This window comes from Nycticebus coucang, chromosome X, assembly GCF_027406575.1.
Source record: "Nycticebus coucang isolate mNycCou1 chromosome X, mNycCou1.pri, whole genome shotgun sequence".
In the NCBI taxonomy this organism is placed as follows: domain Eukaryota; kingdom Metazoa; phylum Chordata; class Mammalia; order Primates; family Lorisidae; genus Nycticebus; species Nycticebus coucang.
The window spans coordinates 129843480-129869412 of NC_069804.1; the positions used below are offsets into that span (position 1 = coordinate 129843480).

At 42.9% G+C, this 25933-nt stretch overlaps 1 protein-coding gene across 1 annotated transcript in view; it reads right to left on the minus strand.

Annotated features, from left to right (window-relative positions):
• PAK3 (p21 (RAC1) activated kinase 3) overlaps positions 1-25153 on the minus strand; it is a 290487-nt gene extending 265334 nt beyond the window's left edge. Inside the window, exon 1 of the mRNA XM_053580206.1 lies at positions 25100-25153. The gene's annotated coding sequence lies outside the window, so the exon portion shown is untranslated. The remainder of the gene's footprint in view (positions 1-25099) is intronic.
• Between the last annotated feature and the right edge of the window lie 780 nt (positions 25154-25933).

A 25933-nucleotide genomic window follows, 5' to 3' on the forward strand; every position in this document is an offset into this window, starting at 1 on the left:
CTGTACAAAAGTCAAACAGAAAATAAAGATTGGTCTAAGATTTAAGGGCAATAAATGAAATAGTGGTGCCTTTACATCCAGTGGTCTCCAACCTTACATTCTAAGATCTCAGATTCCCGCTGAAGCCCAATATTTATTACTCAGCTTTAGATTTGAAAGATGCTTTCTTTGCTATCCATTTACACCCAGAGTCTCAGCCACTTTTGGCTTTTGAATGGACAGATCCTGGAACTGGGCATTCCATTCAATTAATGTGGACAGTATTCCCCCAGGGATTCCAAGACAAGTCCTAGAATTTTGGGGAACACTCTGAGAAAATTTTTCAGAGAGCTGAACTTGGCTGAACTCCTTTTTCAGTATGTAGATGAATTTACTAATCTATAGCCCTTCATATAAAACTTCTGCTGAAGATATTAAACAGGTTTTAGATTTCCTTAAGGAAGAAGGATTTAAGTGTGAAAGGAAAGGTCTCAACTGGGCAAACCTGAAGTTGCTTACTTGGGCTTTGTTCTTTCCCTGGTGAGAGGAGACTCTCATATGAGAAAGTCAAGAAAAGTTGTTACCTCACTAGCCCCCTAAAAAAAAAACCCCTGAAAACAAAAACAAAAAACTCAATGAGTTCCTGCCAATGACAGGATACTCCTGGAGGAAGTAGCTAAGAGCTGTCATTGTCCATTTGTCCCTTCAAGGAGTTCAAGACCAAATCTCCTCAGGAGGGGAATAAGAAGAGACCCAAAGAAAGGGGCTTCAAAGAGGGGAGGGGAAACCTGGCCTGCTGAACCAGGAAGTCTGGAGGGCCCAGTAAGAATGTAGGTACTAGGTAACCTAGGTAACAAATGACCAATAGGAAAGGGCAATACTGCCCAGAGGCACAGAGAGGCCAATGAAAGACTTAGAGCCAATTTCAAATGGACAGAAAGAGGGTGTTTATGCCTCTGGAGGTCTTTGCATCTGGGTGTCTTTCACTTTTTCTCCATCATGAGAGGGACTCACTTCCAACTCTCTTTGGAAGTGCTCTAAATGTTCCCTTTGTTCTTAAATAAAATCTCTGTTTTTGTTATACTGAAACTTGTGCAGGTTACTTTTGCTCTCCATTCATGCTGCATGTGCTACTCCAGGTTTATTTTCAGTTTCCACCCACCTTTGCTTTCAATTACGGCTGTGACTCAGTTGAACTTTTTAGCTCAGCTGAGTAATTTAACCAGTTCAACTGGGTTCGGGGAACTAGACTCCAACTCCCCGACTCCAACACCAATGGTGCCCCCTGGAGTTGTGCAGTGCACAGCCTGTGCAACCCTGTTCCAGGGGCAAGTGTAGGCCAGGTGGTTTCTAATAAATGAGTCTAGCTCCTTACCACTTAAAGTGTGGTCCATGGACCTGTTATATCAAATAGCATCTGGAAGCCTGTCACAAATGCAGGAGCTCAGGCTCTACCCCAAACATACTGTAAGATCTCCTGGTGATTCATATGCACATTAAAGTTGGAGAAGTACTGGGCTAGAAAACAAAGCCTTGGATCTCACATTTTCTCACACTTGAAAATACTTGAGCGTCTGAATCAGAAAAGATCATGTTTCAATTCTTATTTCCATTAATTACTAGGAATGTGACATCAACCAAGTCACTTAACCTCCCCGAACCTCCATTTCCTCATTTATAAAAGGGGAAATTAATAATAATAGGTTCACTGAGAGGATGAATAACAAAAATGTATACAAAAGTAACTAGCAGCTCAGCACCCGTAGCTCAGTGAGTAGGGCGCTGGCCACATACACCGAAGCTGGCAGGTTCGAGCCCGGCCCGGGCCTGCTAAATAATAATGCCAACTGAAACCAAAAAAATAGCTGAGTATTGTGGCGGGTGCCTGTAGTCTCAGCTACTTGGGAGGCTGAGGGAAGAGAATCACTTAAGCCCAAGAGTTGGAGGTTGCTGTGAGCTGTGACACCATGGCACTCTACCCAGGGCGATAAAGTGAGACTCTGTCTCAAAAAAAAAAAGTGACTAGCATGCTGTTTTATGTAAGGTAATGTCTCAATAAATGATATCCCTTATGAATACCCACTAAACACTACCCTTTCAACTTTTAGATGATTCAGATGTTGACTTACCCAGCTGTGTATCATTCAGGAAGGCCCCTTTACTTCTGCTGCTGCTGCTGCTATGGGGACTTATAGTAATAGGTTTAATTAATTCACCTCACATCCATAAAGTACTTTGAACTTTTCAAAGCACTTTACACCAATTATCTCCTAGCATCAGAGACTCAAGGTATCAGAGCTGAAATGGATCCTAGTGATCATCTAGTCCAAAATCATCCTTTTCTTCTTCAGATGAGAATTGTTCAGTGACTTGTCCAAGGTCATGTAGTACATTGGGTGGGCCAAACAGCTTTACAACCTGAGGAAAACCTAATTTCCAGCTCAGTGCTTTTACTTGACAGAAGTTTTTCATTTTTTTTTTTTTTTAATAAATTTGTTTCAGGTTAATGGGAGGGTACAAACAACCAGGTCAAAATAATTGATTTTGTTAGGTAGGGTCCCTCTTGTGGTTATGTCCCACACACAAATGGTGTGTAAAACTCCCCACCCCGTGCCCATTCAGGGAGGGCACCCAACCCCCTCCCTATCCCCCTCCTTCATTATCCCTCCTGCCAACTTGAATTGAGATGAATTTTTTTCCTATGTGGGCATGGACTCACACTGACTACACTGGATATTTGCTCTTCCATTCTTGTGATACTTTACTAAGAAGAACGTGTTTCAACTCCATCCAGGCTATTACAAAAGATGTGAAGTTACCATCTTTTTTATGATTGAATAGTATTCCATGGCATACATGTACCACATTTTGTTAATCCATTCCTCAGTTGATGGGCATTTAGGATGTTTCCATGTCACGGTGATTGTAATTTCATCTATGATAAACGATCTAGTGTTCTTATGATAAAATGATTTTTTTTCTTCTGGGTAGATGCCTAGCAGTGGGATTATGGGGTCAAACGCGAGATCTAATTTGAGATCTTTGAGGATTCTCCATACATTTTTCCAAACTGGCCAGAAGTTTTGATAAGATTGTTTGCTTAGGGAAAGATGACACTAGAGGCTCAGGTGAAGCAAGGGCCACAGACTTAACTCCCCATGAATGTTCTCTACACAAAATGAATTAAGACAATTTTACAGCATGGGACTGGGAAACACCAGAACTGGCAATGCCAAGTTTCCCTTTTTATAGGTGAGAAGGTTGTTTTCCCCTTTCCTGAATGCAGATGAAAAGCATTACAGTCTGAATTTATTTACAATTTGGAAGACTAAATTGAGCTGCCCTGAGAACTAAGAACTCACTGGGAATCAGTTCCCATGGGGGTCACCCATGGGGGCTGGACAGGATGTCCTAAGGTTCTCCCAGTTCTGATGAGGGAACAGAATTTCATTTCACAAAGTAAACATACAACAATCTTTGGTTTAATGGAATATTCTGCAGCTTGCAAACAAGTTCTTTAATCACTTGGGAAGATATTACAGATATGTTAAGGCGAAAATACAAGTTACAGAACTGTGTGCCGTTTGATATTTCAGGCTGACCAGGGATGGTACCCACATCAAGGCCATGGGTATTTTTTTCAGGCAGAGTTCTGCATTTCATGTCTATGACAGACACTAGCAAACATGAAGGGCAGAGAAAGGGCCTTATGACACTCACAGAAAGTCCCATCAAGTTGCGAGAGGTCTCAGTCTGGGCCTTGCAACCACATTAACACATCTAGGGGGACATAGCTTCTGGACACAAAACCTATGAAGCTTTCTTATTCTTGACATAAGAGATACTCTTCTGTTCCTGATAAATAGTAAACTTGTTGGTTTGCTATAAAGATCAACATCAATAGCATTCAGATTTTTCTTCTGGCTGTAGAATTTTCACTCCTATGGAAAATGTCCTCAGAAACCCCGGATGCTAAACAAACACGAAGCACAGTTGCCTCAGTTAAATTAGGAGTTTGACCCTCTTAAGAGGTTTTCTCAGCCTGCTGCCTCCCAACTTCATCCCAGAATGCATATTAGGGTCCCTGAAACCACTGCTATGAGTCCCCAGGAGTATGAAATGGCATATGAGCAGGTAACATGGCAAGTCTTGCATTGTTCAAATTTGGAAGACAGCTTGAACGAGGTGCGATAATGCCAAGCAATCCAATTAGGAAGATACAACAATGGTCCAGATGAGAGACAGGAAGAATCTAGAGAAGTGGCAGTCAAGATTCAAAGAAGCAAACAGATAAACAGAGAGATTTTAGAGATAGATCTGAGAGGATTGGTAACTGTGGAAGGTGAGAGAGAAAGGAGAGATCTTGGATGACTGAAGTTTCTGGTTTAGTGGAGTCAGTATGTAAAAGGGCAAGTTCAATTTTGGACATGTTGACTTTGAGGTACCTGTGGAATTTCCAGGCAGAGATAGCTCATAAACTGTCCAATAAACACATCTAGAGCTCAGGAGAGCAATCTAAGGTGCGGGTACATATACACGCACACACACACACACACACATATATATATATATATATATGTCATAACCATGTAGGTAATAGTTGAAGTCATAGGCATGGATATAATTGCTAATCAAAAAAATATGAAGTAGTAAGGACAGAGAAAGAGAGAGAGATTCTTCATATTTTCCTGGACTCTTATTTCAGGTCTGGGAAAAGGAAGAAGAGCTCAAGAAGCAGCCAAACAAGTAGAGGTGAATTAAGAAAGAATAGTCGGCTCGGCTCCTGTGGCTCAAGCGGCTAAGGCACCAGCCACATACACCTGAGCTGGCGGGTTCGAATCCAGCCCGGGCCCGCCAAACAACAATGACGGCTGCAACCAAAAAATAGCCGGGCGTTGTGGCAGGTGCCTGTAGTCCCAGCTACTTGGGAGGCTGAGGCAAGAGACTCGCTTGAGCCAGGAGTTGGAGGTTGCTGTGAGCTGTAATGTCACGGCACTCTACCAAGGCAACAGCTTGAGGCTCTGTCTCAAAAAAAAAAAAAAGAAAGAATAGTGGCATGGAATCCATGGAAGAACAGATTTTCTTAGGAAGGCAGGCAGTATAAATGAGTCAGAAACACCAAGCAAGGTAAAAGACTGAAATACTCACTAGATTTGTCAGTTGGGAAATCACCAGTATCCACGGCCAAGGATGTTTCATGAGAGCACAAACCAGATTCCAATGGACTGAGGAAGTGAATGGAAAGCAAGAAAATAGAGATAGGCTAAGCAGAGTCATTGTTCTAGAAGCTTGGCTATGAAGGGAAAAAGAGTCACAGGGCACTAGCTAGAGGGGGAGGATATAGGGTTGAAGAGAAAGTTTTTAAAGACAAAAGAGAATGTAGATACTTTGGGGGGGGAAGGCAGCAGTGGGTGAAATGTTGAAGAACCAACCATGAAAGGGAGGCAGATTTCAGAAGAGCCAGGGGCGAGAAGAGAATAAAATAGACAGATTCATCTAGGTTTGAGGTAGCAGGGCAGGAGGTTGAGACCCAAGAAGTTGTTATTTTCTCTATGAAATGGAAAATGAAGTCATCTTCTAGGAGAGACAGGGAAAGACGTGGCATTGAAGACTAGGGACAGGGGTGCAGGTTGATTTAACACTGAGAGAAATGTAATCTATATGTAGCTCACTCAAGTCATTTTTTAAAATTTCCAAGAAGTTTGCAAGAAGCAGCCGAAATTGGTTTTCTGTTCAGGTGTGGATGTATAGAAAAAGAGGCAGCTGCTGGCTTAGCCCAGAGGGTCTCAATCTGGTTGCTTATTAAAATCATTTGGGGAGCTTTAACAGTGCATTTGGGCCCCATCCTAGACCAGCAAAATCAGGCATCGGTATGCTTTTAAACATATCAGGTCATTCTCATGTGCAGCCTGGACTAATATCCATTAGAATTATCTATGGTTTGAGCTTTGCTGCCCCACTGTAGGATAAGAAGCAGGCCGGAAAGTTGACATGTGAGAATGCTGGAAAAATGCACCAGGAACTTCAGGAGAGTGGGAGAAAGAAAGGAAGCCAGAAGGGGCTGACATCCAGGAAGATGTCAGTGGAGTCAAGAGATTTAGCTGAGGAGAAAGACAAAGTACAACTAGAATGAAAAATCTGGATACATATTTCTTGCAATCACAATACTTGAATTTAAGATTCCAGAGGGAAAGCAGTTTATAAAGAAAACCCAGGAACTGGCAATGGGGACAGGTGATCAAAATGAAGTAGAGATGAGGCAGAGTGGAGATAAGCAATATCAAGGAAAATTCAAATTTAAGTCAGACCCTATCCCAGTCTTTACCCAAACCCTCCCCTACAGTGGCTCACCATCTCATTCACACAAGAGCTGATAAGACCTGTCTCCATATTACCACCCTGACTTCATCTACTAACTCAGCTTCAGCCAGACTTGCCTCATCACAGCCAGGTACATTTCTGTCTCAGGACATTTGCACTTGCTATTCTATCTGTAATGCTCTCCTATAAGATATTTGCATGGATAGCTCAAGGAAGGCTACCCTTGTCAAAATTCCTTCCCTCATATTAAAAATTGATCCCTCATCCTCAAAGAGCTAAAAAGTAGACCTTTCATTTGATCCCACAATCCCATTACTAGGTATCCACTCAGAAGAAAAAAAAATCATTACATCATAAAAACATTTGCACTAGAACGTTCATCATAGCTCAATTCACAACTGCCAAGATGTGGAAAAAGGGTACCCAAGTGCCCATCAACCCATAAATGGATTAACAGACTGTGGTATATGTATACCATGGAACTATTCAGCTATAAAAAGATGGAGACTTTACGTCTTTTGTATTCACCTGGATAGATTTGGAGAACATTCTCCTTAGTAAAGTATCTCAAGAATGAAAAAATAAGCATCCCATGTACTCAATACTAATTTGAATCTAATAGATGAACAACTACATGAGAGGAAAAACACAACTAAATTCAAGAAAGAGGAAGGGGGAGGAAGAAAGGGACCTAGTAAGCTCCCACCTAATGAACACAATGTAGGGGTCTATGACACACCTCCTGGGGGAAGGACTCAAACACAACTTGGACTTTTCCTAACAAATGCCACAATGTAATCTCATTGTATGTACCCTTATAATAATCCAAATAAAAATATTTTTAAAAATTGGGAGGGGAGGGGAGGGGAGGGGGGAGGATAGGTGGAGGGAGGGTATTGGTGGGGCCACATGTACAAGGGTACATGTGAAATGTACTAGGTGTAGACTATAAATGTCTTAACACAATAACTAAGAAAATGCCGTGAAGGCTATATTAACCAGTGTGATGAAAATATTTTTCTTTTTTAGCCAGGGCTGGGTTTGAACCTGCCACCTTCTGTATATGGGGCCAGTACCCTACTCCTTTGAGCCACAGGCACCGCCTGATGAAAATATTTCAAATTGTATATAAAATCAGCACATTGTACCCCATGATTGCATTAATGTGCACAGCTGTGATTTAATTTTTAAAAAAGACCAAAAAAATTGATCCCTCTCTTCCAGCATTCCCTACCTCTTCCTCTGCTTAATTTTTTTCTATGTTTATTACCATTTGATCTTCTATGTATTGTCCTTTTTTGTTTGTTTGTTTGTTTACTGATTGCTTGATTATCTCCCCTACTTCACCCCCACTCCTGATCCAGCACTTACAACAATACCTGCTACATGGGCACTTCCTAAATATTTGTCAAAGAATGAAGAAACTATAAGTCAAGGATGTTGGATGGATTATCTGGAGGACCACCAACATTATCCTGGATAAAAGCAGGACTTAGGTTTGAGAGGAAGCTTATAAACCAGTCCAGAAAAAGACAAGAGTTGACAAAAGAGAATAATAGGCAGGACAGATGGCATGACACCTCCCGGGAGAATTTATGTCATTTTATTTTGTTTTGTTTTCAAAACAATCTTTATAACAACAAATTTAGTTTGTTTTAAAAGTTTTAACTATCTTTCTCTCCCCTTTCTCTGTCTCTCTCTCTGTCTTTTTTTTTTTTTTTGCAGTTTTTGGCCAGGGCTGGGTTTGAACCTGCCACCTCCGGCATATGGGGCCGCTGCCCTACTTCTTTGAGCCACAGGCACCGCCCACTCTCTCTTTTTAGGATGAACACATAAGGCTCAAAAATTGTGCTAGGGAAATAGGAGAATGTGAACATCACCTCTCAGTTCTGTGGCATCTGCAACCCAGGAAGATGAGCAGCTTATGCCTGATAAAGCTAAAAGAGAACTAATGTATGAGCTCAGGCAAAGAAGTATCAGAGGTGTGAAAATCTGACTGCATATTAACATCACTGGGAGTAGCTCTTAAAAAGATGGAAACCCAGGCCCCTCTTCAGGCCAATTGAATCAGACTCTCTAGGGAGAACGTCCAGGCTTCAGTATGTGTTAAAAAGCTCCCCAGCGCTGTGATGTGCTGAAGTAGATCATACCACCAGAGGGTAAAAGGCCAGGGGAGTTTGTTGATGTGTAATGCAGGTCTCAAAGGCACAGACCAAAAGCCCGGGAGAGATGATGGAGTATGAAAGGAAAGCACAAACATGTATGGGGATGAAACTCCCCAGGAGAGGAAAGGGATTTACATTTGGGATAGTGGCAGAGGATGGCAGCACTGGAACATTAAGAGGAATGAAGAACTCTCAAAATTTGGAGTAGACCACTTTGGAAAGAAATGGTTGGAGGGAAGTTGTCCCAGAGTTGAAACAAACTGCCTGAACAACTCAAGCCACTTCCTGTTGGCAGCTCTGCCCATCCCAAGCCTATGCACTCTCATGAGGCCATTCTTCTGTGACCGTGTAGCCTTTACTGCACTACTGACATGCTTTAGACCAGTTTGGTGTGCCCTGTGTGTTAGGCTGACCCAACAGCAATTGTTCAAAAGATGATTAAGTTCAAAGTGTGTACTGAGCATCTCTTTCTTCATGTGTGTCGTATTTGTTTCTTAAAAAAGCTTCCTCCAGACTCACATCTCATGCCTTCGTAAAAAAGCTTCCTCCAGACTCACATCTCATGCCTTCGTGAGAAAAGTGAAAGTTGAAATAAAAAGGAACTCCTTCCTTTAAATAATCGATCAGTGAGTATTCAATACATCATGTCTTGGGTACTTTAGGGGACATGGAGATGAGTAAAACATAGTCAGTGTCCTTAAGGAGTGCAAAATCTACCTAGGGAGACAACAATGCTTGTGTTAACTGTCATCAAAACAAGGTCATATAAGATATGTGCTAAACGAGCATTATAGACCAAATCTGGCAGAGGAGGAGAGCTCAACTCTCAATCTGCTTCAGTATACTTCCTGTGCCCAGAAATGGACATTCCTCATGTTGCCCAAGCCAGAAACGTGAAAGTCTTCCCTGATTCTTCTCTCTTCGCCACTCCCACATCCTGTCTTGCAGCAAGCCCTTTTGGTTCTAGCTCAAAAACGTATCACAAATCTGCTCTTCTGTTTGTGACCACTGCCACCCCCCACTCTAGGCAACAGCATCCTGGATTACAATCATGGCCCCCTAACTTTTCCCTCTTTCTCTTCTTGCCACTCTCCAGGTCAATTTTACATAGCAGCCAGTGTGATATTTTAAAAATATAAATGACATTATTTTGATTCCACACTAAAACACTTCAGTGGCTTCCCATTGCATCATTAGAAATTAATAGTGTGGCTATATGTATAATACATGTATGCATATGCATGTATACTTTTTTATATATAATCATATATTTTTCTTTTCCTTTTTTTTTTTTTTCTTTTTGTTGTTGTTGCAGTTTGGCCGGGGCTGGGTTCGAACCTGTCACCCTCGGTATATGGGGCCGGCGCCCTACCCACTGAGCCACAGGCACTGCCTCATATTTTTTCTTTTTGATAAAATACAATAGATTCTTGAAATTTCGAGAGAGAGAGAGAACTCATTTCTGTGACCTGCAAAGTCCTGTGTGGTCTATAGCCTCATTGAGCATGACTTTCTCCTTGGTTCACTATCTCTTTTAGTTACTTGACTATGACAAGCACCCACCTTGGGATCTCTGCACAAGTATTCCTTCTGCATAGAACATTCTTTGCTAGTATTTATTCATCTCTGAGGCTTCAGTTTAGATGTTATTTCCTCTGCAAAGGCCTTTCTTCATGCTTCCCCCCCGATCTCAGTGAAGTCTCCCTGGTTACTGTCTTTCATATCACCTTGTTCGGTTCCTTCATGGCACGTATTACAATATGTCTGGGTTTATTTGTTTAACATGTCTCCTCCACTAGACTGTGAGCTTAATAAGCACAGCGCTTATGTCTGTTTTGCTTATGATCATATTCTAAATGCTAGCACAGAACCTAGTGTATAGTAGATGATCAACATGTGTCCTTGGGACGAAAGAATGAATGAATAAATAAAGGAATGGAATGGAGAAGTCAGATGGTCTGAGAATGAGTTTTGGAGAAGACTCAGTAGGAGAACATCATAAACAAAGGCATTGAAATTTGTGTGAAAGATGTCTTCTGGGCGGCGCCTGTGGCTCAGTGAGTAGGGCGCCGGCCCCATATGCCGAGGGTGGAGGGTTCAAACCCAGCCCCGGCCAAACTGCGACAGCAACAACAACAACAACAAAAAATAGCCGGGCGTTGTGGCGGGCGCCTGTAGTCCCAGCTGCTCGGGAGGCTGAGGCAAGAGAATCGCGTAAGCCCAAGAGTTAGAGGTTGCTGTGAGCTGTGTGACGCCACGGCACTCTACCAAGGGTGGTACAGTGAGACTCTGTCTCTACAAAAAAAAAAATAAATAAAAAAAAAAGATGTCTTCTACAGATTGGGCAGCCCATTGTGGCTGGAGTATGGGGTCTGTGTTAGGTAGATATGATTGGAAATGTACATTATAGCCACTTACAGCAATATGTAATAGTTGAAAGCCTAAAACTCCAGGCTAAGAAGTGTGATCTTTATTTGGTAACTCCCACCATGCCTCTATCTTATCCTGATCCCAGATCTTCCCCCAACTAGCCCACTGTGGGCAGGATGCACCATTTCTCCTCAGCTACTAGCAGTTAAGGGTGACATGGCCCTCCTACCTCCAGGCGTGGCCAGAGGCCTAGCGAGATTCAGAATAAGCAATGTCTACTGTACACAAGCACCTGGTGAGGAAATAGAAGAAGATGGTGAGAAAGGACTTATCAAAGTATATCCGAAGTCCTCTTGGATCATGCAACCCATCTGAATATTCCATAGACATCTGGGTTCCCGTCTGGTGCCTTGCTGCTCAAGGCCTTCAGTAGTAATAATAATGCCTCCCTCATAAGGTCATTATGAAGATCAAATGAGAAGATATGTATAAGGGAGTTAGAATAGTGCCTAGCACATGACAAACACTCAATAAATATTAATTGTTATTATTATTTCTCCCCTAAAGTGGGAATAATAGTGCCTACCTCACAGGGTCATTGTGACTATTAAATGAAATAATCCATGTAAATGCTTAGCACAGTGCCTAGCACATAGTAAGCCCTAGTTAAGTGTTAGCTATTATTAGTGTTATTTTTTTAAAAGAAGCAGCAACAGTAACATTAAAAATTTCAAGCAAGAAGTCATGAGGGCCTAATGAAAGGCAGAGACATTTGGGAATGCAAAGAAGGCAGAATTTGCCCATACTGGTCACTTTGGGGCCCCAAAGGTATATCCAGAGAAAGGCCCAGGGCCTTTCAGCCAGTGTACACATGACAGGTTGCTCAGTCACCAGGCCAAGGCAGGTGATACCCAAGGAAGTGTCCCCTCTCAAGGCAGGCCCTGTCACCAGGGCTCAATTCCCAGCTCTACTGATCAGGTAGGAATTGTCGCTATGGCAGCATCTAGTTGCCTTACACGCCATATTACTTGGGGAAGAGATGAAGGGCTCTCTGATCTGTTGTCTTGGAAGAATGCCAGAAGGCTGGCAGGACTGACAGGGGAGCTCTGGAGGGGACACTGACAAAACTTTGTGCAGCCTGGGGCCAGACTCCTGTGAGAATTGCTAAGCAGAGTCTCCGTGGTTCCCATCTTTGTCACTGTGTGAACCATTTATGAGCCCAAGGAATCAGCTGCTCTCCAGAAGCAGCCTGTGTGACACAATGCAGTGCATTTGCAAGAAGTCCCTTCAGTCTCAGGAATTCCCATGCAAAAGGCCACCTCCTCAGCTTAGCTCAAGCAATATCTATCTCACAGGCAGAAATCTCGGCTGGGCGAGAGCTAAGCCCAAAAGTGGCCCAGACACTGAAAAGCTAGGGGCCAACGGACCTACAGGAGGTCACTGAGGATGGCACTGATGACAGCAACACCTTAATGAGCACATCTAATGTACTAGGCAGTGTCCTGGGAACTTTGCAGGAATTATCTTGTTTCTTCCCCAAGAACCCTAAGAGGTCGTTACTAATAGTATCCCCATTACACACGTGAAGAAACAAGTTTAGCGAGGTGATGTGAGTGTCCACAGAATGTGAGCCAGGACTTAATCCTCTCCACGGGGCTTCGGGTGCTCATAATAAAAAGAAAAAATAGGCCCGGCACCTGTGGCTCAAGTGGCTAAGGCGCCAGCCACGTACACCTGAGCTGGCGGGTTCGAATCCAGCCTGGGCCCACCAAACAATAATGATGGCTGCAACCAAAAAATAGCTGGGCGTTGTGACAGGTGCCTGTAGTCCCAGCTACTTGGGAGGTGGAGGCAGGAGAATCGCTTGAGCCTAGGAGTTGGAGGTTGCTGTGAGCTGTGATGCTACAGCACTCTACACAGGGCTACAGCTTGAGGCTCTGTCCCCCAATAAAAAAGAAAGAAAAAGAAAGAAAGAAAAAATAACTGCCGTAAATGGCAGCACATAATCAGCATTATGTCTGGGGAGGACATAGATTTCTCTTGATTCCTCACCACCACTCTGTGAGGTGAGTACTGACATTACTCTTTCCATTCTACAGAGTCAAGGCAGCTAGGCGATTAAGAAACTTTCCAAGACTACCTGGCTACTAGGAAATAGAGCAGGGATTTGAACTTTAGCAAATGATTCCGTAACCTTTACCCTATCCTCTTTTTTTTCTCTAAAGCATCTCTTTTGCCAGGGAAAACCTGGACACCCACATTCATATACTTTGTATCACTTCTCTCTCAAAGTACTTTGTTTTCAATGATGTGATGGCACCAACAGCTCCATGGAGAAGGGAGAATCAGGTTCACTACCGATGGAGAAACTGAAGCCTAGACAGGTAGAGTGACTTCTCTGGCATTAGAAATGAAGCAAAGACACATGAGGCCTTATAGGAGCTTGGTTTCTTGATGACTATTGACTCTTATGACTGGAAATTAACAATAAAGAGGACAGACACTGCAGAAAATGGGTGCAAGTCCTCCTCCGATGGCTCTAACTGAAAGGAGATTTTTCAGAGAAACTAGCCAATACAAGATCTTTCTAAGGATAAGGCAAGAAAAAGAAAACTTATGGTCCATTTTTGTGCAATAATTTTTTTTTTTTTTGAGACAGAGTCTCAAGCTGTCATCCTAGGTAGAGTGCTGTGGTGTCACGGCTCATAGCAACCTCAAACTGTTGGGCTTAAATGATTCTCTTGCCTCAGCCTTCCAAGTAGCTGGGATTACAAGCATCCGCCACAGCGCCCGACATTTTTTGTTGTTGTTGCAGTAGTCATTGTTGTTTTAGCAGGCCTGGGCCAGGTTCGAACCCACCAGCCTTGGTGTATGTGGCCAGCGCCCTACCCACTGAGCTACGGGCACCGCCTGCAATAATGTTAAATTGCTTTATGCCCTTACACTAGAGTCAAAGTGAAAAGTTGGGCTCCTTCAAAAGGGGCATTAGGTTAGGGTTGAAGGATGGACTTAGTCTTGTAGGTATATTCTGCAAATTGTAGTGCATGGTTATGTCGAATTTGTGAGTTTGAATCACATCAACCCTAGTTCAATTCCATATTGGTGAATGCCAAATACCGCTTGCTGCAATATGTAGGTATGATAATGAGACTCTGACAAAAAGAACTCTAGTGAGCTGAAACCCAAGAATCCAAGCCAATAAGACTGCTACCCTATTCTGGGACCTCCCCTCTGTCTCCACACACCCAGTTCCTTTCAGCTGAGAGTATCTAGGAAGTCACCCTCTACCTCCCAGAGGTTGTGTATACCCTTGGCACCAGCCTCCTGATGGGTGGAGGAAAACAAAATAGCATGTTTCACATTCCTGTGATCTGTGAAGCTAAGAATAGTCCTAGGAGTTTCAGGAATTTATCTCGCAATGCCAATATTCACAGGGCTACTCCGTTATCAATTCTCAAGAATCAAACTAATCTGGCCCCACCCCATGATGATACATAATAACTCTGGTGACATTTCACTGCCATTAAAATGAATCCCCCTTTTCTTTCCTGGTGTTTAAATTTACTTCAAGGCTCAGACTGGTCACACCCAAGAAAATCTGTTGCTTAATACATTCCTCTCTGGTGTAACACAGCTGCATGACCATGGGGAGCCCTTAAGAGCAGAATACTCTTCACCATTCAAGCCCCAGGACCAGACAGAAGGATTCACTTTGCTACTCACCATCTGTATGAATTTGCACAAGTCACTTAGCTGCTGTGAGCCTCAATTTCCATCTGTGTATAAGGAAAATGGTAGTAATTCTACTTGAATAGAGTTGTGGAGGGGATTAAATGAAAGAACACATGCAAAGGAAGTGGTGCAGTACCTGGTACGCAGCAAATGCTTCATAAGTGGAACTTGTATATACAAAGGCAGACTTATTGTCTCTGAAAATTTGCCTTGGAGAAGCATTTTGCTAGCTCCAGCTTCCCCAAAATGAAGTGAAGGACTGAAGGGACACCAGGAAATGGAGAAAAATAAGTGTACATTGGTGCTAACTCCTTTCTTTTTGGGATTTAGTGGATGAGATGGCATTGAGAGAGTGCCTGTGGCTGAAGCAAATAGAATCAGTGATGTAAAGAGTGGGGAGAACATATTTCAAGTATAGTGAGGGTAGGGAGAGGTTAAGGCATAAAAAGCTAGAGTGTTAAACCTACTGCAACACTGTGAGTTAAATAAAGAGAAGAGGAATAAGAAGCGAAAAAGCCAAAGAAGGAAAAGAAACTTGAAAAGGGATTCAAAGGCAAGCTTGGTCTAAGAGTTATGGAAATCACTCTGTACTTTCTCAGTAATGCTTCCACTGAAGGCATTGTGCCAAAAGACCTGAAATATACTCATGATCGAATGGTCAGTTTGTTTATCCAAACTTGCTTTTATTAAAAAGGAACACTCTGCTCTCCACTCACCTCTGCAGAATGTAGCCCCAGGGAAGTAGGTCAAGAGCTGGCCTTCTCAAGGGCAGCCTCATCTCACAGATTTCTGAGCCATAGAGCCCTGGCTACTAAGTGAACCTGGACTTCTCCACTTTAGAAAATGGTTTCATTCCCTCAAGCCAGAGAACCAGGAGACCTTAAGTTCCCGAAAGTTACCCTGGGAGGGGCTTCTAGTCTTCTCCTGAATCACCTAAGGCACTAGTTAACAAATAGATTTCCTGGGTTTACCATTGGAGTTTCATATTCAGTCGGTTAAGGCGGGGCCTCCGATATGTTTTTTAAAAGTACCCTCAACTGCTTCTATCCCAAAGCAAGATTTGACTTTGGAGATTTGAATGCTTTATTTAAATTGAAGGAACTACAATATGGATCACCTATTTCTAATTATGCCTTCATTTATTCTGTGAGGAATCTAAGGCTCAGAGACATTTAAGCACATGTTCAAGGTCTCATGTACAGCTAATTAGTAGCAAAACCAGAACTGGAACCCAGGACTTCTGCCTCCCAATTCATTGTAAGCTCCATTTGCCAACTCTCTTTGTCTCTTTTTAGATTAAGTATGATGGCAAATGGACCCTCCTGGTTCTAGTCAGAGTTCCAAAGCAAAGTTACCTTTACAGAATAATTCAATAGGAAAAAATACCCATGAGAATCCCCACGTCTGAAAGCACTCAGAATAATTTTAAAAAGAAAATATGGCCTTTCCTCTTATGACCATAGTAAAGGAGAAAGGCATCATTTGATTTACATGCAGTGATCACATTTGTGGCTTTGATGTTTCAGTTTTAAATTAGTCAGCATTGAAGAAGAGATACCCCAGCTTTAAAAGAAGACATTCATTAGCTGAACAACTAAAACAATTTTTTCAAGGCAGCAAAGATTAATAATTTTGTTATCTGGCCATCAGTTCCTCTGTGAACTATCCTCATTCAAGTATAAACACTTAAAAGGATTAAAAAAAAAAAAACAATTATGAGATAGGATCTCAAGCCATTTGCCAAATACCAAGATTTTGAGGTAAGTGGGAAACCACAACTCATAATTGTCAATAGTTCAAGTAATCCAAATTATTCCTTTGGGGACAATAACCCACCCATCTTCTGACAGCTCAAAAGCATCCCAGGGGTGGGCTGTGCCAGTATCACACTAGGTAAAGTAAATGATGGATAGGTACAAAGGGCATTCTTTTTTTTTTTGTAGAGACAGAGTCTCACTGTACCGCCTTCAGGTAGAGTGCCGTGGCGTCACACGGCTCACAGCAACCTCTAACTCTTGGGCTTACGCGATTCTCCTGCCTCAGCCTCCCGAGCAGCTGGGACTACAGGCGCTCACCACAACGCCCAGCTATTTTTTTGTTGTTGTTGCAGTTCAGCCGGGGCTGGGTTTGAACCCGCCACCCTTGGCATATGGGGCGGGTGCCCTACTCACTGAGCCACAGGTACCGCCCACAAAGGGCATTCTTAAATCTAACCAATAAAAAAGCTTCACTTTAAAGGCATCCATATCTACCCCAAGAGAAGTTGCCAAATTTGTAGTTATCAAGTGTTAGGGATATGTCAGGAGCCTTTGCAGCAATGTCCAATCCTTAGAGCATTCCTCCCTGCCATATATGTTCTTCATGTGTAAAACGGGCAGGCCATAACTGTCATTGTCTTTCATGCTTCCCCATTGCCCTGCCACCTCGAAAGGATTTTAAGCTTGCTACTGTGCTTTTCAGAAAAAGGAAAGAAGACATTCTTTAGCCACACAAAAGACCACTCAGATTTCTACCTTTGCCTAATACATAGACTTATCCTTGGCCTAACACCCAAATTCCCTGGACCATACCTGGATGTTGGCAGAAAAGAGATACAAGAAGATGAGGCAAGCCAGGTGGAGTAAAGGGAAAAACTACACCTGGACCTGTTTGCCACTATTCCCTTTGCAGAGGATGACATCACTGTTTATTTCTGTTAGAATAACTTCTCATGGGACGACCTCAAACTTGCCTTCTTTGCAGGAAGCCAAGTTTGATAGAAGCTGATTCCTACTCATCACTCAGCCTCTGGAAAATTCTGAAAGCAATCTAGCTGACCTCAGAGGTCACTGAAGATGCAGCAGCAGCTCTTTTCCAAGTGTCTTAAGACAAAGTAAAGCTCTAAAGTTAGTCTGTTATTGCCTGCTGCTTTGGCTTCTGTCAGCAGAGATGACCCTAAATGGCCATCCATTTCACAGTGAATTTAGAGGGATGTGATGTTGGAAAACGCTTTAGACACGGTTTGAGTTGGATATGAATTAAAAGGCATGTTTGCTTAAATAATTAAAGGTGAATTGTGTATTACATGTGTTCCATGTGCAGTTAGGGATTTCTGCTCTCAGCCTTTCCTGGTGTTAAATATGAATTCCATCCTAGCTCTTGATTTAAGAACCAAAACCTGAATCATCAGAAGACATTAAGAAGAGGGAGGAAACGTGCTTTTATACCCTGTGGTTAGAGTGTAAATTGGTCTAAACATTTTAGAAAGCAATTTAGCAGTATCTGGAAAAACAATTAACTGAACAAATCTAATCCTAGGAATATCATTAAAAAATAACAGGCTAAATGCAAATCCTATATAGCAAGGATGTTCAATCGTGACACTGTTTGTGTGATCATAAAGGAATAGATTGACAATTATGCTCTTTAAAATTGTACACATTTCTGTATGGGGAAAGACACCCAAACTAAAGTTAAAAGATAATAACCTACTTGGTGTATCTGCAACATAGATAATAGTTAAATAGTTGCTATCCGAAATATATAAAGAGATGTCAGTTATAAAAACAAAAAAGAACAACTCAACAGAAAAGCAGGCAAAGGCTAGGAAATGACAACACCAAAGAAGAAAAATACAGATGGTCAATAAACATATGAAAAGATGTTCAACCTCATTAGTACTCAAAGAAATGCAAAGAAAAAAAAGAGATCTTTTGCAGGCTTCACATTGTCACAGATGAAAAAGATCAATAATATCTGAAATTGGTGAGGAAGAGCGTGGAGAAATGGCCATTGTTGGTGGGAATGTAAATCGCCATAGCCTTCCTGGAGGGCAACTCTATTAACATCACAGATGTGCAAACCAAACCCTTTGAACCAATCACTTAATGACTGAATTTATATGACAAAAGTGCTTGCAATAGTGAGCAGAGATGCAAGTATATGGAGGGATGCTGCACCGATACTTAATAATATAAAAAATAAGACATGATGTAAAACTTTATCAACAGAAGCCTGGATTAAAGAAATTGTATCACAATCATATAATGGAATACTATGCACTGATTAAAAAGAATGAAATAGCTAGATGTACATTGGCAGGAAAAGACCTCCAGATACAAAGAATGCTGTAGAACAATGTATAGTTGCATCTTTGCTTATTTTATGCACCCAAACACGTAAGTGAATAGCCATAAAAATGCACAAAATGATACATACTGAAACTGGAAACAGGGTCAGAAATCAGCATTGGAGAGGCCAGGAGCATTCTACTTTGCATTTCTTTTTTTTTTTTTTTTTGTGGTTTTTGGCTGGAGCTGGGTTTGAACCTGCCACCTCTGGCATATGGGACCTGCGCCCTACTCCTTGAGCCACAGGCACCGCCCTCTACTTTGCATTTCTATTTTTACAAGCACAAAGAAACACGAGTTCTTTTGATAAGAAATACAGTAGTTTTCCTGCAGTCCCAGCTACTCGGGAGGCTGAGGCAAGAGAATCACTTAAGCCCAGGAGTTGGAGGTTGCTGTGAGCTGGGTGAGGCCACGGCACTCTGCCGAGGGCCATAAAGTGAGACTCTGTCTCTACAAAAAAAAAAAAAAAAAAGAAATACAGTAGTTTTAAACAAGAGGTGAGGCGTGCTGTGCCACTCCTCTACAATATCTGGCTCTCACTTCCCACCTCTAAAGGTGTCTTTTTCAAGGATACCATGTTTCAGCATCTGAGTCTACTTCTAATGCCCAAAGCCCATGAGATTTTGCTATTTAGAGGTTTAAACTAAGGTAAGAAATGTAAGACCTGCGGGAGAGAGCATGGGAGAGAAGGGGAGAGCTGGAGAGAGAATGGGAAGAAGTGTCCCATTCTTTTGGAGGAGTTTTCATTTCACTCAAATGTGGCATGATTGCCGCCCTTTCTGGATCAGCCCTCTTTCCTATCCTCCCAAATATACTGCCACTTTTCCTGCTTCTCCCCCTGCCCACTTTCTTTCATAAGATTGAGGAGAAGGGGGCATCAATAGCTTCTTTAAATTCATTTTCTGTCTTTACCTCAAGTTCAGGATTCAATCCCAATCTTTTATCCTAAAGAAATTACACTTAACTCCCCCTGCCCCATTCTATTTGGCACAAGACTCATTCCAGTATTTCCAATCCCCTCCAAATTAAGGTTGGCAATTTTACTTCTGGGAACCCTTCCTATTTAGGGAGCATCTCCCAGTGACCCTAGGCTGTGTACCCCACCAACAGCAAGCAGAGCAGGAGCTCTGGACCTACACAGTCCTGAAGTTACATCCACGCATTAGTGGTTGAAAGCTCTTGGGAGTGCATCAGTAGCTTTCATTCGACATTCAAAGGGGCTCTTTACCCAACAAAAAGGTTAAGGCCTTAAAGGCCCCCACCAAGGTAGAGGGACTAGGATAACTGAATCATCCACTCCGAATCTAGGGCAGAACACCACTCAGTCCTCAGTTTTTCAAATGGCTCCTTGGCTTGGTGAGTCAGACAACTGTACACTCAAGAGGAATGGAAAGGCAGACACAAAAGCATGGCCCACTAGAAACTTGTCTTTCTGTTAAAGCTGCCATGTGAGAGCCCACACAGTTCAAGACTGGACATGACCTCCATGTCCCACTCCACAAGCCAACCCACAGTCCCCTGAACAACACAGCAAGACAGCTACGTCTAACAGAGGAGCACTAGTAGGCGGCAGATCTGAGTTTTAGCTGTGACAGTGATTTCTGTTCTGTCATATGGTAGCTGTGCGACCTTGGGCTACTCACTTCACTTCTCTGGTTCTCATTTTCCTCATCCAAACAGAAAATAGAGCGCTCTAGAAGCAGTAACTTCCCCATCGAGGAAATGAACCCCTAAAAGTGGTGTTCACAAAGCCTGTCTTTTTTATTTTTATTTTTACATATACATGTATTTATTAGGTTTCCATTTTTTGCCTTCACAAAATTAAAGAGGCTTAAAATTTAATAACAATAACAATGTTTAAGATAAGGACTAGAAACAAAAACAGCGTAAAGAACGAATGAGCATAAATACATTCAGAAAAGAAATCAGAGAATTGCTGCATCGAAAATTAAGCAATAATAATAATAATAATGCAAAGAAAGTAACACTCACATTGTCAAATAAGAGTATGTCTATTATAGAATGCTTTGACTCTGAGATTCAGCATGGAGTCATCAGTTAACTCATCCAGATCAAGTAGAATGATTTTGAAGTATTTCTTCTTTTTCTATTGTCTCTAAGACTTGGCATGATCTGTTTTTTTTTGAAATTATCTTTTACTTTTATTTATAAATATTAGTTGTCTATTTTTTGAGACTTAAAAAAAATAATAAGAAGTTAATTGTTTTGCAAACAAAATAGCACTCCAGCCCACATTGGGCACTGGGGCCACTGGAGATGAACCCTGCCACAGCTAGCTTCTGAGATGGCCCTTTAGAACTGCTTCTGAAAGATAATGAGTCTGAAGGATAAAAACAACTTTCCAACTAAACTTAATTCCCACCTCCAGGGTTCTCTGGTCAGCAGGGTGTGTTCAGATTGATGGGCTTTTTCTAAAGGTTATACTGATGATACCTCTGCGCCAGGAAATTAAAGGCCACACTGAAATTTTCAGGATGTGAAAGGAATAAGCCCAGAGAACTGAGTCACTCAAGGTTGAATGAGGATAGGTCTTTGCAGTCAAAGCAGAGGAGAAAACGGAGGCAGTCTGTGCAATAAGTCAGCAGAAAAACAGGATTTGGGCCTGCATTATCAGGATAATTACCTTAATTCTTCACTTCCCTGTCATAACAACCTAGAGTTTATATAGAACCTTTTTTCTAAGGACCTCAAAGTACTTGAAGAGATATTGTCTTAGTTGTCATCACACTATCACAGTAAGAGCATGATTATTATCAGCCTCACTTTACAGATGGGGGAGGAAGGAAAGCCTGCAGGGGTAAAGCCCATCATCCAAGATTACCCAGCAAGATGCTGACAACCTCTGAACTCCAAATTCAGCAGAGAATGCTCTTGTCCAGCATTGCCCAAAAGGTGTTTCTCTCAACACAAGTCTAGCCAAATGCTTATCGAAACATCAGGTTCTGTGGGCAAATACATCTGAGAAATGGTGCATATCTTATCCTCCTGGAGAGTCACAATATACATTAGCCTAGTAAAGAACTTTAGAAGCCCTGTAATAAACAAGCCATTTCTGTTTACGGAAGAATTTCTCAAACTTAGCCACAAAACTCTGTGATTGTGTGTGTGTGTGTGAGAGAGAGAGAGAGATTGAGATTGAGAGAGAGACTAACATACTGTAGAACTAGTCCTTTTTTGGAACCCACATCAGGATTCACTGCTCTAGACACTAGACTGATCTGGTTATCAGCACAGCAGACAGATCAATTCCATTTTAGCCCAAGCTGTGGGGAATATATCTTAGAGTTATTGCCTGTACCATCTAGTATTGGCATCCTGTGAACAAAGGACTTTCATGAGCCCAAAGGACCCTAGGCCATCACCTCTGCAACAGGGCATTGGCCAGACTAGGAGGGAAGCCCATTGAAGCCCACCCACTCCTGCTGACATTTCTTTCAAATAAACCCAGGGCTATCTGGGGCCTTCATTTAAGGTAGGGGGTGTTCAGGATGCTGATCCATGTTCTCAGAGCTCATACTCTTAACTAGCATAATTTTGTGCCCACCAGGCACTTCCACTAGAAATCATCAATCTCCTCATCTCACTCCTAGTGCCATTCATCAACCTATGTAGGCAATCAGCATGAACACAACAAAATAGGAGACTCAGAATATGCCCCTGTTCTGGCTTAATTGCATGAGAATTAGAGTAGTCATTATATATCCATTTAAACTCTAACATGCAGCACAGAAATCTTGTGCTATTGTTAATTACCAGTGGCACTACTAAAAGTACCTAAAATGTAAGAGTCCCTGAAGAGCCTGTCCTCATTAATTTGTATTTTATACACAATTTTAATGATAAAAAGATCACAGCCAATGGATTTAATATTTATTACTGTTATTTTCATATTTCGAATTTATTAAACACGCACAACATGAGAGAAAAATGCCTGCATTGGAATTGGTAACTTTTTTTGTGCAAAAAGTAAATGTAATGCAGGTATACCTGTCTTTACCCATATATTGGCTAGGTGAAAAATTCTGTATAATTGATTTTTTTTTTTTTTTTTGAGATAGAGCCTCAAGCTGTTGCCCCGGGTAGAGTGCTGTGGCATCACAGCTCACAGCAACCTCCAACTCCTGGGCTCAAGCGATTCTCCTGCCTCCGCCTCCCAAGTAGCTGGGACTACAGGCGCCTACCACAATGCCCGGCTAAGTTTTGGTTGCAGCCGTGATTGTTGTTTGGTGGGCCCCGGGTGGATTCAAACCCGCCAGGTGTATGTGGCTGGAGCCTTAGCCGATTGAGCCACAGGCGCTGAGCCTGTATAAATGATTTTTTATTTTAAAAATCCCCGGAAAGGTCAGAGAGGCACCATTAATTAAGAAGATCTGATTATAAATCCTTTTGTAAAGGAACAAATTCCTCAGTATGAATACTGTCCATTTAGTTCATTTGCCTTACAGACTCACAATTACATATATCTGATTTGCTTAAAGCAAAAGACACTAATATAAGTACATGAGCCAGACATTTCTTAAGATAGGGATATGTACTGATCCATATCAATCTGCAATACTGGCTTTTTTGGATTTACCATTAATCACCATTCCAGTCTAGAGAGACTCTTTCTGAGTTTGTTGAGAATTTAACCATCGCACTTCCAAAGACTCCCTGCAGTCTTACTTAACTATGGACCGCTCTGCTTTCACACCTGCTGTCCCTTCAATTTAGAATACTGTTCTCTACTTAGCAACCTAGTGAATTAATTCAAGACTGGACTCAAAGGTCACTTTGCCCATGAAGCCTTTCTTGATCACAGGTCCTACCCCAGAAAAGCACCCCTCCCCCATGCTTTCCCAGTACCTGCCTGCCCCTTGTCAGACTCGACTCTAATTGTCTATTTACTCGCTCTATCTTGCCTACCAGACTGTGGCAATCCCTGAGCGCTGAGATGATGTTTTATTCATTTCTCTACTTCCAATGCCTAACATTACTGCTAGCACATAGCAGGTATGCAATAAATGTCAGCTGTTTCACTAATAATTCTTCTTAACTGTATATTTTTGGACCCTGAAAAACAATGCTTTATTAAAACCACAGACAGCAACATCAAAGAGAAGGTTTAGTAGTTTTGTTCATTTTTTTTATTTTTTTTTATATAAAAACAAACTGACCAATTGCAATCAGTGTAACTGGCTTATTGTACCCTCAATGAATCCCCAACAATAAAAAAAAAAAGAAAAAAAAAAAACAAACTGACCATACCAGTTCACACCTTATGGTTCAAGGAAAATTAAAACACCTCTAAATCGAATCCATGGCTAATACACACATGCATTTGGTTTACTCTTTTTCTTCCCAACACACAGCTACATCGGAGCACACCACTAACTTCATTGCATTAAGGAAGACATGATATGAGGATCGACTCATTAAAGGGGGTTGTGGGGAAGCACTGCAGGGATCACTGTGGGAGCTTTGAATCCTCATTGGCTGAGAGAGGAAAACCTGCTAAGAAAGTTGGGCATCTTTGGGAGAACAATAACCATGTCTAGTAGGGCTTGGTCAACCTGGCGCAAAATTTCACACCCAGAAAGTCCTAAGAAACAGCCCCAGCTGGGGGGATTTCCATCACTTTGAAACCATCATTACCCTTCCTATGTGGGCAGAACAGGTTGGACCTGATCCACCTGCGTGTTGCTGCAGTCTGGCTTGGCATGGGATGAGACCCAAGGACATGTAATGCGAAGAGTAGCCAGCCCCATGGAGCACGCGCGCGCGCGCGCGCACACACACACACACACACACACACACATCCCACTCCAACTTGCAGTCACCGAATCTTACACAAACCCTAAGCTATCTCCCCGACACACAACCCTGCATGCCTGTGTGCCCAGTAACACACATGGAGTGCCCCCTCACACTCTCTCACTTCCCTAGTGTGCCGGCCCACACCCCCCACCGCCGGCATACTGCAGCTTAGCCTGGAGCTTGAAGCTAGTGAGGACTGGGTTTTTGTGTGTGTTTGTGTGTGTAACAAAGCCCCAAGCACCCAGGTGCCCCGCTGGATCAACTCCATCCATCTCTCCCCGCCCCCATCGCGAGTTCCCAGAACAAGAGAAAGCTCAGCCCTGGGAAGTGGATGCGGGGAGTGGGGACGCAAAGAAAGAGAGCTCTAGGGGTGGGCGGGGGCAGAAGTCCGGGCAGCTTCAGCGCTCCCTCGCCATGAACCCTGAGGGACGGCGAACTGGCAGAGGAATCCCACTGCTTGCCCACCCTATCGCCCCCGCCCCCATCTATTCAGCAGGACTGAAAACTGAGAGATAATCTGCCCTCTCGTTCGCCCCGTGCCCTCCCAGCGGCTTTGGGGGCCACCAGAGCTCCAGCGGACCGCAACAAAGCGTCCCCCGCACAGACCTGTTCCAGCGTCTTCGTGGCCCGAGCGAAGGCGAGCGGCTGCAGAGGGTTCTGCCCTACGCCGCTGGGCAGGAGGAGCCGGGGATGGGAGGAGGAGCAGGAACTAGAGGAGGAGGGAGGATGAGAGGGGATGGGAGATCACAACGGCGGCGGTGGCGCGGCGGCGGGAGGAGGAGGAGAAGAGGAGGTGGTGGAGGAGGAGGAGGCTGCTTCTTTGGCAGCTGCTAAGGATGCTCAGTGGAGAGGCAGGGCCGGGTGCGCCCCATGGCCCGGGGATGCGCGCGCGTCTGGGCGTGTGAGAGCATCTGGGTGTATTTTGACTGTGATTATTCCATTTCAGACCTAGTCTGTAACTTGTGGTTCCTGCAACCAGGCGGAAGTGAAACCCTTCCAATCTCCCAAGCCTGACTGTGTGGATCTGCAGGATGGGGTAGGGGGGGCCCCCACCCACTCCTTCACTCTTCTTTCTGGGCACTGGTCGCTTGCATCTGCACACATCTCTGAAACCCTATAGCCAAGGAGAAAAGAAAGAGACCAAGAATGGTGACCATCATCATCACATTGTATTTAGTGAATGCTCGTTCTGTCCTGCGTATTGTCTAGGTTGCTCAGAAGAATTTCTATTGGAGCTGGGATTGACTTTCACGAGTTGGGGTGCCTATAACTTCATACGTAATCCACATTTTACCTTTCCTCCTGTCTCGCATTCCATTGCAACATCTCTGTGCTTGTAACCAAGGAACTGGTATATAAGCAATTCCCTACTTTTTAGCTTGTTTTTCCAGTTAGCATTACACAGGTCCTTGACCTCCGTGTCAAGGGGACCACGTGATG